The sequence below is a fragment of the Dermacentor albipictus genome, chromosome 1 (genome assembly GCF_038994185.2).
Source record: "Dermacentor albipictus isolate Rhodes 1998 colony chromosome 1, USDA_Dalb.pri_finalv2, whole genome shotgun sequence".
NCBI lineage: Eukaryota > Metazoa > Arthropoda > Arachnida > Ixodida > Ixodidae > Dermacentor > Dermacentor albipictus.
Genome location: NC_091821.1, coordinates 500012806 through 500028843, shown reverse-complemented (window position 1 = coordinate 500028843; position 16038 = coordinate 500012806). Strand labels below are relative to the sequence as shown.

At 47.2% G+C, this 16038-nt stretch overlaps 1 protein-coding gene across 3 annotated transcripts in view; it reads left to right on the top strand.

Annotated features, from left to right (window-relative positions):
* pdm3 (pou domain motif 3) overlaps positions 1-16038 on the top strand; it is a 134160-nt gene that overhangs the window by 972 nt on the left and 117150 nt on the right. The gene's annotated exons all lie outside the window — the stretch shown is intronic.

Sequence of the window (16038 nt, the reverse complement as noted above, 5' to 3'; positions counted from 1 at the left end):
CCGTTATCATAATTTATCGCTGGGTGCCCGCGCGACGCGCCTGATCGCAGATGCGTGCGCGGGGTGCAGCGCGTGCGCGTGATGCTTCCGGCTGTCCCAGAAGAGAAAGGCGCGCGCCGCCGATGCTTCCTCGTTGAAGGTGGTGGCATGCAATTAGCGCGACCGCATCGCGGTCGGTGGCAGACCCGGGACGCAATATTTGCATAATTTATCTTGCATCCCGCGGAGAATGCGCGCATTGTTTCTCTTCGGCACGTGCGACAATGTGCTCGCGCGACTGAAGAGGCAAGGGCTCCGAGCGGTGCGACGCCTTTGTCCGCGCGGAACCCAGCCGGGACTCGTCCCGTGTGGGGACCCGCGAGCATCGCTGCGCCTGAAAGTTGCGGGAAGTCGTTGTCGTGCGTGTTTGTTGGCGAATAACTTGGCCCGCTGGTCAGCTGCTTTACTCGTACGAGCGCCTGAAGGCGTCGGTGCCAAAATGGGAAACTGAAAGAAGACTACTGCCATCGCGCCTGTCAGTTGCGCGGCTGAAACCACAAAAACATCACAAGAGCTTCGCTGTTTGTTAGGCATTCGTTCGACAGGGTGCCTTGTGGGGAGGAAGGCGTTTGTATACAACTTTTGTGCACGGATTCACATGCGTTGCCTTTAGATGAAGTAAACCGTTCGCCTCCACCGAGGGCCTCTTAAAATTAGCTGCAAGTTGTTTGTAGAAGAGCAGCTGCCACCAGTAAAAGGTGGCTGCAGCGGAGAAGCTGCGCTAGACCGTAGTGGCGGAACCAAATGTACTTCAACATAATAAAAATCTCGTCGCTTTCCCGCGTGTTTCAAAACGTTGTGCAGCGAGCATGCAGAAACTTAAGGAAAATATGTAGAAGCTAATATGTGGCTGTATCACATGACCAGACGAAGTGCGGAGTGTGACAGGGGTGGTCAGAGCAAGAATAAGGGCCATGTCATGCTCGACCTTCATATTCTTAAGACCAAAATTTCTGAATAAGTTACACTACAGTGAGCTGGATTAATTATGCAACATGGTCACTCTAGCCGTTGTATATTGTGTTTAACCAATTGGGAGGTCAGTAATCTGTTCTTCCCACTTGGCATTTTCGTATTAGACTCTTAAAAAATTTTAAGTCCGCCATCAACATGTGGATTGAAGCTCAGGTACATGGACATACTTAATGCTGTTTGAAGAGTAGTGCATTCTCAATCCTATCAGTTACAGTTGCGCATGAGAGATACATTTCTGAAACAAACTAACTAAAATAATTCTACATAAAATATGCCAATTAATGTTTTTAGCATTATTTTTCAACTTTTACCCACTAAATATATTTTTTGGTTACATTATTGCCGAACAAACTTGCTGCATTCATTGCAGCAGTTGTCATCACAAAATTTAGTGTCATTAAATGTATGCATGCAGCAGCAAGTTCCAATATAATGGCATTCAGAAACTTAAAGTCCTAGACAGTTACCTATGTTAACCTTGTATGCATGGGGCAGATATAATGCTAGCAAGAAGCTATCAGACAAAACCTCAAAGTTAGGTTTTGCTGTGCCTTGTTCTCTTCTGAAAAAATTATATTTTTACTGCAAACTGTATGCATATATATAGTGTGTTTAATTCACAATGAAGAGTCTTTGCAAACCTGTTGGAAGGCTGCCTTTAAGATGGCCCTGCAGCACCATTTGTGAAAGGTGCAGAATGTGTCTAGTAATAAGGTACATCTCCTCACAAATCTTTTCCAACAAGGAGTTTTCGAATGCATTTTGTATGAATGAAGTTATCAGCAATCAAGTGCTGTCACTGCCACGAGCCTGTGGTCTTTCTTTCCTTTTCTTTGTACACGTACGTGGCACGAGGTTAGAAACTGTGCCCACATAAAGCACCACGCTGCATCCACCATTGCTACAAGCATTTGTATTGGCATGACCTAGAGATTATGACACAACTCCCTACATCACGGTGCCGAATATTGTGAGTCACAGTATCAACACAGTGATTTCATTCTTCACCACAATGATTCACTCAACACTGCCTTGTCACTAATTAAAGTCCTCCCTTTTGTTTCTTCCGGTCTGCTGCTCTCATTTCATTTTTGCTTGCTTTGGATAAGACAAACTAGTGCTGTTGCTAAATTTTGCAATCGACAGACCACGTCCTCAAAATTTCATTGTGTCTCACAAAACTACAAGCGAAAAGAATGCTCTTTGAAATTAACTTTGAATGCTGTATAAAGTAACCTAACATTCGGAACGAAACCAACTTAGCCTTCTCTCTAAAATTCATTTTTTGATGCTTATCTTGCTCTAAACAATAATTATCTGCCCTCTGTGAGCTTTCTTTAACACTGCTGACAAGTGTCTAGTCAAGAATGCTATGTTGTGCTAGCATGTGCATGCCATTCATGACCTGAACAGAGTATACGCAGTGTTGAGAAATACAAGGCATGCAAGGTGTTATTGTTTAGTGACAAGATAAGCCCTGAAATGTGCACATCTTTCTTAGAGGGCACAAACTTTTAAAAAAAAAATTCACTCTCTTTAGGGTGCATTTTCATGACAGTGATAATCATTGTCAAATCTTTCTCTAGCTCTGTGTGTCCACTACATGTCAAGATCACTGTACACACTTTAGCATCTAAACTTCATCTCACAAGTTGTTTGCAGTGCTGCTGAAGCAATAAGGCATACATAGACAATATCCTTGCGCAGTGGGATATAGTTCCGGTTACTGTCTGATTATGGTGGCGAGGGTAGGGCTTCTTTTCTTTTTGTGCATGATGTGTTACAGTGGCATATGACATATGTTATGACCTTTGCACATGCACGTTGAATACCATGAATTCAGCAACCGCTGAGCAGATGACGTGGTGTGGATGAACACATCTCGAGGGACATTCGGCCTTCCTATTGGCTAAGGAGTCCTGCAGCTTCCATAGTGCTGAAATTACTTGATGGGGAGTATAATAGAATTCCTGGCCCAAAATTTCAACTTTTTAGAGGGTGTTATTCTGGGTGCAAGAAAGGGTGTAAAACAGTGCCTGGTGATGGTTCCACAGTAATGCAGATTTCAGAGGTACAAGAGGTACTGGAACTTGCAAATGAATAGAGTAAAAACAAAAAACATGTAAGCTAGTCATGACTGCTGTGAAGTCAAAAGAGCAGACTGTCGTACAAGGTCAGAAGTGGAAGCTGAAGTTCTTTATTTGAATTTCTGAGGTGACGACCATATGCAATTTTTACTTAACAAAGTTGATTTGGATAATTATAGCATTGCTGATGGCATTTTACTGTGAATAGCAGTTCTGAGCTAGGAATTGAAAACTTGCCCGTACTCATTCATAAACTGTACCTTTAGTGTAGGGATTGTTCACTGTCATCAAAATCGGGCTTGGCATGGCCCACTTGGGCTCAAAGCTTCCCACATGAAGTCAAAGCGTAAACGAGGGACCACAAATTACTTTCCTAGTTTAGTAACTTGCAAGTAATCAGGCTTATCTAGAATCGCTCGGTACTTGTCGAATTCAAACTTAGGCAGGCTCACTCAGACAGACTTGTAGGCTCACAGATTCATAATTTGAATACGGCAATGCAGACTTAAGACAGACACAGAGTGTAAACACAAGCCCAGGCGATGAAGTGGCAGTGACAAGCAGAGACAAGGAAGCGCTTCCTCACCTGTACCCGTGTTTGCGCCGTGTATGTCTTACCTTTACAGCACCGTATTCTAATCATGCTATTCCACCTACTAGTCCTAACGCAAGCCTTTATCACAAATTCATACTGATCAGTTTCACTGAATTACCAGCTCACTAAAGAAATATTACAAGTTTTGAAGCAAAGCTTTCTTTTCCTACCTTTCTGGTGTTTCACGTTTTTCAGTCATGTGGTTCTTGCTACGTAGAGCATACAGTCAGTGCCTTCTAGAGAGACTGTACAACATAAGAGTTCTGATGTTTGGGGGAGGAAAAGCACTTTCACATGTGTATGTGAGGAACGCCTTCTAGCGAGAAGTGTGAGTAAGGGAGAAAGAAGACGCGTCACAATGTGGGAAGACATAGGAACACCTGCAAAGCAGTGTGCTGTGTCGTGAAATGGGAAAGGTCTTGCAGAGGCACCATCTATGGATGCTCCTTGTTTCTGTGCATATTAAACTGTGTGTCTTACCAAGAGTGATGGCTAATGGCTTCACAGGAATATGTCCAAAAATTTTAACGGAGAAGGAGAAAGCAGCTGGAGACAGTGGTTGTAACAGCTCCCTGCCTGTGTACAAAATGATGCAATCTTGGCATGTTGCCCCAAATTGCTTCCCAAGAACACCTCTAAAGTGTGCTTCATCATCATCAGCCTATATTTATGTTCACTGCAGGATGAACGTTTCTCCTAGCAATCTCCAATTACCCCTGTCTTGTGCTAGCCGATTCCAACTTGTGCCCGCAAATTTCCTAATTTCATCACTCCACATAATTTTCTGCTGCCCTCAACTGCGCTTTCTATCTCTTGGCAACCATTCTGTAACTCTAATCGTCAACCGGTTATCTGCCCTACTCATCACATGGCCTACCCAGCTCCATATTTATTGTGAAGCATTCTTTGCGAACTTTAGGCGCTTTGAGTGTGTCTATCTATGTAGCCTCCTGTGCCATGATGCTGGCAGTGCCTATCAACTTGAGCCGCTCGGTCATGCTTGCGATGCCTTCACAGTCGCTTTATCCTATCCGTTGTCATTCGAGCTTCGTCATTCGACTCTCGCTTCTAATGCTTGCATACAACTTGCACTCGAGTTGGGTGGCATGAGTAAGAAGATTCAGGCCTCTCGGCTGCAGAACACTGGGTGGTGGTTACCTTTATAAAAACAGCGATTCAAAAGGAAGTTTCCCATAAGCGTTGATTTCCAATTCGCCGTACACAACAATGCGCCGTGCCGCCTCCTTGTTCCTCCCCACACTCACACCGGGGTTTTGTGGCCCTTTTCGTATTTGCCAAACCGTTTAATCAAGTACTGAGGCCTGCTCTTTCATGGTACACATTGAGCCTGAGTATGGCGACGCAGCAGAGAAAACCCAGCATGGCAGCGTCATTATAGTGACTCGAATTGACGACCTTGGCTTTTGACGCTAACAAAGCAGCTCTCAGGGGGTCGCAGCTCCATCAAAAAGTGCATCAAATCAGGCTTCGCATTGCTCCAGAATTCGCTTGACCAGCTCTAGTGTGGCTGTCTACTGCGGCACTACTGGGCACAAAGGAAGAGGACCATGTTCGCAATAATCGAGCAGCTAGGCAAAGGCAAGCCTACACTATTTCTCACCCTCAGCATGTCCGAGGTCCACAATGTACGCCTACTCGAATTCATCTAGAGTCAAAGAGCTGGTCGGGGCACAATACCGTTGTGCTGGAACCATAGCCAGCTACTTGCAAAATGCCTCACATAACTTTGATTGCCATAGTATGTAGGAGATCTGCTTAATGTTTTTCTCTTAATGTCAACTAGAATATCGGCTATCCCCATTTGCTCCCCGATTCACACCACTCTCTTCTTGTCTCCATGTTGTGGCTAACATTTTTCATTCCGTTGCTCATTGCATGGTCCTTAATTTGTTCTCGAGCTTCTTTGTTAACCTCCAAGTCTCTGCTCCATATGTTAGCACCGGTAGAATGCAATGATTGTATGCCTTTTTTTTTCAACAACAGTGGTAACCTTCCAGTCAGAATTTGGTTGTGCCTGCCCTATGCACTTCAGTCCATTTTTATTCTTGTGTAAATTTCCTTCTCATGATGAGGGTCCCCTGTGAATAATAGACCTAGATAAACATACTCCTGCACTGACTCTAGAGGCTGGAGTACCTTTACATATGTCAATTACAGATGTGCTTAGCGTGCTAAAGTGTGCTTCAGCACCCTTACCAGCATGCAAGGGGACACAAAAGTTGCTATTCATGTTAGCACAAGGTTGAGCAACAAGGGATGGGTGAGCTGTGTTCAAAAAAAGGGAGAGAACAGTTTCGTAACAAGTTGACTAAGTGGTACAGTGTGTTCTGCTGTTAGAGCAAACACCAAATTAGTATTTCAGGACTAATTACACAGCTCAGTTTTCACACAAAGGCTTCGACAAGAATTTTAAGGTGAGGCTTTCATTGCCTACCATCTCATAGTTTCACCTGGGTGGATCTGTCAGTTGGTCGGTCACTGGTCCGGTTCTCATCAAGTAGACCTATGTCCTAGCAAAGTGTCTACTAGTGTTCGTGAGGCACGCGGTAGGGAGTATAGTTCACCTTGCTGATCTTGTCAAGGATAACATATGATCCATCGTAGTTTACCAGCAGCTTGTAGCGTAAACTACACTTCCTTGTGGGAGTCTATACCCCAAAGGAGATCACCAGGGTGACATGTAACAGGCTGATGGTGTGTGTCGTAGTGTGCTTTAGAGTTTTCTTGGGACGCCAGAGTCTGCAGACTAAGAAGTTGCTGAGCCTCTTCAGCGAGGCATGGTGTATTGGTGACTGGAAGGTTGTCATGGTGCTACAAAATGGTGGACACTGTAAAGACTATCCCGGGGCAGGCGAGCACATAAAAAAGGGGCTGTCAGCCTGATGCTCTTTATGGCATTAAGTCACAAACGCACTTATACTTCTCTCGTGCCAACATCAGCTAGCTCTTTCAGATGGTTGCCATGTTTAGATCATGATAATGGTGATTCCCACATTGTAGCACATGCCCACAGTGGTTGACTGGCCAAGAAGCGGTGGTACTTATGGTGCCATTGCCAATTAGGTTTCTGAGATAAACAGTGCATGTTGATAAGGACGATGACGATTTATATACAATGGCATATACTTGAGAAGTGGGTGGTACACTGGCACATGACTACAATGGGCAATTGGCTGAAAAGTGGGTGGTACATATCGTGTCACCAGCTATCTTTTTTAGATTACAACCGTGTGTTGACGATCATAATTTCTATACTATGGCACATAGCCACAATGGAGGCTCAGCCAAGAAGTGTGTTCATGTGTTGAGTATGATGATGATTTGCATACTATGGCATGTGCCCGTAACAGGGGATCGGCTAAGAAATGTGTCTTTGAGTTGATTATGAAGATAATTTCCATATTTACTGCCCAACAAGTGGGCAGTAAATATCGTGCCACCAACTAGCTCTCACTAGATCTCACTAGCTCTCACTAGAACAAGATCACCATGTGTTGGTGATTATGATTTCCATAGTATGGCGTACACCCACAATAGGCAGTCGGCCAAGAAGCATATTCGCATGCTGATTATGATGATGATTTCTATGCCATGGCACATACAGTGGGTGATTAACTAAGAAGTGGGCACTACATATTGTTACGGAAGGATAAGAGAAGAGGAAGAAGATCGCAAGACGCTGGCTGCTGCATGCTGTTGCTGGTCAGCCATCTTTAATTACACTGACTCCGCTTCTGTATATATTGTAGACACAGTCTTTCTATACTCGCAACATCCCCGTAACATATTGTTGGAGATGTGGGGTACCACGGCTGGAAATGAAGCGCCGCAGTGGATGTCGCATCACCGTACCCACCATGAATGACGGTGAGCACGCAGGATCAACGTCGTTGTCACCTCCAACGTCGCTGTTCCCTTTGGTTGTGGTTGTGCAACCCAAGGATCCTGGAACTTTCTGCGGGGCCATCGGCGTTGACGTTGAATAGTGGGTGGCTATATACGAACGCACAAGTGAAATCAACAGATGGGACCCTATGCTTATGCTAGCTAACCTGTTGTTCTACCTAAGAGGCACTACAAAGGTGTGGTATGAAAACCATGAAGAGGAGCTAACTAGCACCAATGCAAAGAGAAGTCGACAGAGTTGTCTGGTAAACCAGCTGGCCGTAAAATTGCCGCAAAGCAGGAACTAGCCTCCAGTGCTCAATCCCCAACGGAGTCCTATGTCTTTTTCCTCGAGGATGGGCTGGCGCTTTGTTGTAAAGCCGATCACGACATGACAGAAGCTGAGAAGGTCGGGCACGTGCTTAAGGTCATTGCTCACGACGCCTTTAATCTGCACATGTGCAAAAGCTGCTCGACAGTTGATGCTATCATCAAAGAGTGCCGACAATTTGAGCAGGCCAAAAGCCGACGCGTCTTGCACCTATTCACTAGACTTCCCAATACTGCCGCAACGTTGACGTGTGAAGATCAACCCACACAGCAGCATGCATCGCCATCAGGGGATGTGGTGCGAATCGTTCGACATGAACTGGATGCGATGGCACCCGCAGCTTTCTGTTCGCGTAGCCCTGATGCTACCTCTTTTTCAGTTCCCCTCGTACAAGTCATCGTTTGCCAGGAACTTGAAAACATTGGTTTAACTTTCTGTCTGTGCTGTCGTCAACCCCAGAGCCAATGAATGCCTTTCTACTATTTTCGCTCCACCCTGACACTTCTCTCCGCGTTATTGCAACCCAACTGAGTGGAGAAAATGCAGACGACCAGCCAATATGTTTCACCTGTCGCCGCATTGGTCTTGTCGTCCGATACTGTCGCAACTCGTGGCCCTCAACACCTTGCATGCCGACTAACCTGAGCCATTTTGATGGAAATGCCCGCAATGTTTCGCTCACCGCTGAGTCTAACAGCGCCGACAACTCTGCTAGGAACACATGGTGCAGTCGCTCACCATCGCCGCGCGGACGCCAGTCTTGTTCACCACAAACACGTCGTCCATCTTCCTGTTGGCCGCAGCCACGTCGCCTTTCGTCCCCTATGGCTTTTGGCTGCACCCTTTCGGAAAACTAAGAAATGGAGCCCTCGAAGGTGGTGCTGCATTGCTTACTACTGCAGCAAATCCTCTCTCTGTACCCACAAAGAGAAGTGTAATTGATGTTAAAATAGACAGTGTACCTGTCCAAGTACTCGTCGACACTGGAGCCCATGCATCTGTGATGAATGCTAGCCTTCGTAGACGTTTGAAGAAGGTCCTCACCCCAGCAGCTGCGTGAGTGCTTTGTGTGGCTGACAGCAGCATGCTGGTTGTTCTTGGAATGTGTACTGCACGTTTACGTATAGCCAGCCGCCCTACTTCTGTTCTCTTTGCTGTGATCGACAACTGCTCTCACGACGTTATCCTTGGACTGGACTTTTTATCCAATCATTCTGCTCTCATCGACTGTGCAACCGGCGTTCTTCAGTTAGAACTGCCTCAACTTGCCGATGCTCTGAGCACCGCCTCACCCCAGCACCTGTTTCCACTTCACGATATGCGTCAGTCACCCGAGGCAGTTACTTCCATCACTTTCACCGCCCAACCAGAGGTTCCTGACGGTAAATATGTGTTTTGCCCCATCATCGACGTGCTTTTCAACCGGAATGTTACTCTTCTGCATATGCTGGTCACGGTTACTAATAATGACATCATTATATCGTTTCTGAATTTCAGCCACCAACTCTTTGATATGATCACTGCATGTTGACAGTAATTATGTTTTACATTCTATGGCACACACCGACAACAAGGGGTCTGTCACTATGCATGACCACGTGTTGAGGATGATGATAATAATTTTTATACAATAGCACATACCCACAATGGGGGATTGGCCAAGAAGTAGGGGCAGATATTGTGCCATTGCCAGCTATCTCTTTGAGTTAACCACCATGCGTTAATGATGAATATAATTTCTGTTATGACACCTACCTGCAACGAGGGATTAGCCAAGAAGTGGCTGGTACATTTAAAATAAATGAAAAGAAAGGAAGAAGTGCAAGCTAATATAAGATTTGTCACATTGCATAGCATGGGTGTGCGAGAGCACATGCGCATGCCAATTTCCGTTGCGCCAAAGGTGAAATGAAGAAATTTATAGCATTTTATTAACCAGTTGATGAAAACTTGCTTCACATAGATTCCAACGTGTGCATTGATCTGCAAAATTATATTTTGCCGTTGTAGGTTTCTAATGTGTCACGTGAAGTTCTTTTTTTGTATGGAGTTGGCACATTCAAGTTGTGTTAGTTTGAGTATATAATTAGGGTGTTCAAGAGTGTACATTACTTTACATGGGCAATGGGGCATGCTCCCACTGTGCCATCGGGTGACAGAATTATTGTTTTGTGGAGATGTTCATGGCTTTCTCGCAAAATATTTAAGCTGAACCTCAAATGGAATGAATAATTGGCCCCTTATTAAGGGACTATAGTCTTGACCTAAGTGAAACATATTATCATTTACATTTTGCAGTATTTAATAGAAGCAGTTACTTGTATTACAACAGAAGCATCCAGACATCCCTGGAGCGTTTAGTTATGTCGAAACAATTCGGATTTATTGCAAGCAATGTGCTGTGACGGAAGTAAACACACATGCACACTGTTGGTTTGCACAGTCGGGCCCAATATACCTTCCGCTGCGTGCAGTTGGCAGACTAAGTAAAGCATCCAGATTCTGCGCCATAGGATGCAGGGATGCCCAGGCCATGTTTCATATGAAGCTGCTAATCAGTGTGCCTACTGGTCCCACACCTTAATTGTTCTTTAATCTTGCTTTATTTTTGTTGCCTGACAGTTAAAAATATGGCATAAGTGCACCTTTTATAAACATAGGTTGAAACATGAATGTGTTGAATTATAGTGCAGTCCAAAAAAAATAAGACAAGGAACATATGGGGCAGATTGGATTAATATTTTTAAATCGCAGATTTAAATCTTTAGAATGACTTCAACATTAGTAAATATATTGTTGCGGGAAGAAAGCAGGCCCAGGAGTGTAAAATAACGTATATTTACAAATGATGGATATGGCGTTCAGGCAACTGCCAGACTTCGTCTTTCTCTAGTCCAATTCAACTTCTTCCTTCACTTCACCGTAACATCACCCTCCTGGCGGGGTAGCGCCGTCCCGGTGCAAGTTATACAGCCTCACTTAATGGGGGGACATGGGGCTTGAGCCTGGTGACGTGAACAACATCGCTGGTTACGATGGGAGGCACTGAAGGCTGACCGACTGGGGCGATCTCGTATGTCACGTCGGACAGTTGGCGTAAGATCTGATACGGACCAGAAAAACGGGATAGTAGTTTTTCCGACAAGCCGACGCGACATGAAGGCGTCCAGAGAAGGACAAGGGAACCAGGTGAAAAATGGTGGTCTCGATGCCGAAGGTCGTAGCGTCGCTATTGAGAAGCTTGCGAGACTTTGAGGCGATGACGGGCGACATCTCAGGCCTGGGCGGCTAAGTCAATAGCATCGCGAGCGTAACCAGTGCTGGGTGACTGTACTGCGGAAGGTAGCAACGTGTCAAAAGGCAAGGTGGGGTCGCGGCCATACAAAAGGAAAAATGGTGAAAATCCAGCAGTGTCGTGACGGGACGAGTTGTATGCGAAAGTGACGTATGGTAAAGCGACGTCCCAGTCGCGGTGATTGTTGGAAATGTACATGGTGAGCATTTCAGTGAGTGTGCGGTTGAGTCGCTCGGTGAGGCCGTTCGTTTGAGGGTGGTACGCGGTAGCAATCTGATGTTCTGTAGAACAGGAGCGGAGCAGATCATCAACGACCTTCGATAGAAAGTAGCGGCCGCGATCTGTCAGCAACTGGCGAGGGGCGCCGTGGTGCAGGATGACGTCTTTTAGTCAGAAGTTGGCGACATCTGTAGCGCAGCTGGTTGGCAGCGCTCGTGCGATGGCATATCTAGTGGCATAATCGGTTGCTACAGCAATCCATTTGTTTCCTTTGATGGAAATTGGAAACGGACCAAGGAGGTCGAGGCCCACACGGAAGAAGGGCTCTGTAGGTATATCAATTGTTTGAAGCAAACCAGCGGGAGGCATAGCAGGCGTCTTCCGGCGCTGACACAGGTCGCAAGAAGCGACATAACGGCGCACAGAGCGATAAATGCCAGGCCAGAAGAAGCAGCGCCGCAGGAGGTCGTAAGTATGAGTGACGCCCAGATGTCCAGCAGTAGGAGCGTCATGAAGTTGCTGGAGCACGGCGAGTCAAAGGTGCTTACGGACAACTAGGAGGAGCTCCGGGCCGTCAGGACGAACGCTGCGACGGTGTAAAGTTCCATCGCGCAAGGTGAATATCCGAAGGGACGGGTCATTGGGCGAGGAGCTTAGGCGTTCTATAAGTGTTCGAAGAACAGGATCCTTGCTCTGCTCGTCGCCAATATGGAGGAAGCCGGAGAGGGACAGAACACTGATGTCCGAGTCTGCATCGGTATCGTCCGGTTGATCCACGGGATTGCGGGACAGGCAGTCAGCACCTTTATGCAGGCGTCCTGACTTATATATAATAGAAAATGTATATTGTAGGCGCAATGCCCAACGTGCAAGTCGTCCAGTTGGGTCCTTCAAAGAGGAGAGCCAGCAGAGGGCGTGCTGATCGGTTACAACGCAGAAGCTCCGACCGAAAAGGTACGGTCGAAATTTCGCGAGCGCCCATACGAGCGCAAGACATTCTCTCTCAGTAATGGAGTAATTTCGCTCAGGCGTGGAAAGAAGGCGGCTAGCGTAAGCGATGACACGGTCTTGGCCCTGTTGACGCTGAGCGAGGACAGCGCCGATGCCATGACCACTCGCGTCAGTTCGTACTTCAGTGGGCGCAGAAGGGTCAAAGTGTGAGAGAATCGGGGAAGTTGTAAGCCTCTCAATCAGGGTAGAGAAGGCTTTCTTCTGTAGTGGTCCCCAAGAGAAAGAGGCGTCTTTCTTAAGAAGGTTAGTGAGAGGGTGAGCGATGTCGGCAAAATTTTTCACAAATCGCCGGAAATAAGAGCATAAGCCCAGAAAACTAGGGACATCGTTCGTTGAACAAGGTACAGGAAAATTTCGCACGGCGTGAACTTTCTGTGGATCAGGTTGGATTCCGGCGGCGTTTACGAGATGACCAAGCATGTTAATTTCACGGCGACCGAAATGGCACTTGGAGGAGTTTAGCTGAAGGCCAGCCCTGCGAAACACGGAGAGTATGGTTGTGAGGCGCCGCAGGTGGCTCTCAAAGTTCGACGAAAACACAATCACATCGTCGAGGTAACACAGGCATGTAGACCACTTCAAGCCACGCAAGAGAGAGTCCATCATGCGCTTGAATGTAGCTGGCGCATTGCATAATCCAAAGGGCATGACCTTAAATTGGTACAGACCGTCCGGTGTGACGAAGGCAGTTTTCTCGCAGTCCAGCTGGTCGATGCTAATCTGCCAATAACCGGAGCGGAGGTCAATTGATGAAAAGTATTGGGATCGGTGAAGGCAGTCAAGAGCGTCATCAATGCGAGGCAGGGGATAAACATCCCTCTTTGTTATTCTGTTGAGGTGACGGTAGTTAACGCAGATGCGCCACGAGTTGTCTTTTTTCTTTACTAAGACAACCAGTGATGCCCACGGGCTACTGGAAGGTTCAATGATGTCCTTGTCCATCATCCTGTCTACCTCTTTCTGTATGATGGCCCTTTCTGTTGCGGAGACACGATATGGCTGCCTATGAATGGGGCTGGCGTCACCGGTGTTGATGCGATGCATGACAACAGATGTCTGGCCAAGTGGACGGTCGTCCAAATCAAAGATGTCCCGATAAGATGACAGGAGGTGACGAAGAGCTGTTGTTTGCTCGGGAGGAAGGTCGGGGGCGATCATCTTAGAAACATTGTCCGCAGGCGTCGAGTACGAAGGAGTGGATGACAAAGGTCCGTTCGTACTGAGGAAGGATTCAGAGGTCAAAAAAGAAATCTGAAATTCTTCCAAAGGAGTGATATGCGCTATGGCGATACCGTGTGGCAACACATGTGACAAAAACCCAAAATTGAGGATGGGCACGCGAGCGCAGTTTTCGCGGATCCGAATTAAGGTGCTCGGTAGGGCAATATTACGCGACAAAACCACGTCAGTAAGCGGCGACACGACGTACTCGCCATCAGGTACGGGAGGACAGGGTGTCAGGAGGACATTTGTAGCCGCCTGTGGAGACAGCCTGGCAAATTCAGCAGAACATAAGCGGTGTGGAGCACAAGTGGTTGCATCGGCAGGAAGCGGCAGATTCAACTGTACAACACCTGTGGAGCAGTCAATTTGGGCAGAGTGTTTCGAAAGGAAGTCGAGGCCGAGAATTAGGTCGTGTGGACAGTGTTCAAGGACGATCAACGGTATAATGGCCGCCAATGGTCACACGTGCTGTGCACATTCCAAGGACAGGTGACGTACTCCCATCGGCGACTCGCACGGTGCACGCTACGGCGGGGGTCAGAACCTTTTTGAGCCTTCGGCGGAGAGCAGCGCTCATAACTGAAAGCTGCGCTCCTGTATCAATGAGAGATCTAACAAGAACGCCATCAACTTCAATGTCCAGCAGGTTTCCACATGTAGGCAGGGTCAACAGAGGATTTGTGGGCCGGGTCGGAGTTGCAGCTTCACCTCCGGGAGCTGCACCGCCTAGTTTCCCGAAGCGAAGCGACTGGTTGCAGAAGGGGACGAAGAGCAGTGAACGAGAGGCGAACGGGACCTACGACCTTGCGGAGACGGGGGAGCGGCTGGATCTTGGTGGAGCACTGTCGGCGTTGATGTTCCTAGTCGGCGTATAGGGCGAGAAAGTACGACTGTCTGGTACTTGGTGGTAGTGACTCGGCGACGACCAGTGGTTGCGGCAATGACGGGTGACGTGTCCAATACCGGAACAATTAAAACAGATGGGTTTATCATCTGCTGTGTGCCATTCAGCTGGGTTGCGACGGAGTGGTGGAAAGCTTTGTGTCTGGGAGCGAGCGGTCGGAGAAATTTGGTAGGTGTTTGTATGGTGCACCGAGCAGAGAGATGGAATGCACAAACTTGCTATTTCCTCCCGAATGACCGCTTGTATAAGGGAGATAGCGGGTACGCTTTCCCGACAGTCTGAACGAACTGGAGCCGGGGCCGTGGCCTCAAGCTCACGGCGAACGATGCGCATTATTTCTTCCGGTCCTGTGGGCTGAACGAACCGCGGCGGGTCTTCGCAAGAAGATGTCGCGGCCGGTATTGGGCAACTGGTCGAAAGTTTAAGCGATGCGGTGGCCCTTCGCTTGTTCGAAGCGCCGGCACTCCTTAATAATTGCATCCACAGTGGCACAATCCTTACACATCAAAAGATTGAAGGCATCGTCTGCAATACCTTTCAATATATGGCCGATCTTGTCTGCCTCGGTCATGTTGGCATCGGCCTTGCGACAGAGGGCCAGCACATCCTGTATGTACACGACATAGGATTCTGTGGACGTCTGAGCGCGGCACGCAAGTTCTTTTTTTGCTGCCAGCTGACGACCGACAGGTCTGCCAAACAGGTCTCGCATTTTTTCTTTGCAGACATCCCAGCTCGTTAGGTCAGCTTCATGTGTGTCATACCATTGCTTCGCAGTTCCCCTCAGATAAAATATTACGTTTGCAAGCATCATTGTAGGATCCCACCTGCTGTTGTCGCACACTCGCTCGTACATCGTAAGCCAGTCCTCGACGTCGGCGTTGTCCGTGCCACAAAATGTTCCCGAGTCCCGTGGGTGAGTGAGGATGACCGTTGGCACGGGCTGCCGAGGCGCTGTCGCTTGTGTCGGTTGATTTGCCATTGTGGCAGCAGGTAGATGACGTCCGCTGCGAAGTTCCATGGTTGTACCCCGCACCTTCCACCAAAATGTTGCGGGAAGAAAGCAGGCCCAGGAGTGTAAAATAACGTATATTTACAAATGATGGATATGGCGTTCAGGCAACTGCCAGACTTCGTCTTTCTCTAGTCCAATTCAACTTCTTCCTTCACTTCACCGTAACAATATCTTAAAGTAAAAAAAAAATTATATGTGCAGTAGACATGCTTTATCCAATGTCTGGATTCAGTTCCTTCTTGCTTTTTTCAAAATATAAAAATTTGTGCATCCGGTATATATCTGTAAAATAGCTGTGAAACAGCTAGCATGTGTAGCCATAGCGAAAGTGAGGCATGCAGGTGATCACCCAGAAGTAAACTTGGCGGTTGCGTGTTTGTCAGAAAGACCAGGCGAGTGACAAACCTCTGGTGATGGACCTATTCGTAAATGTGCGT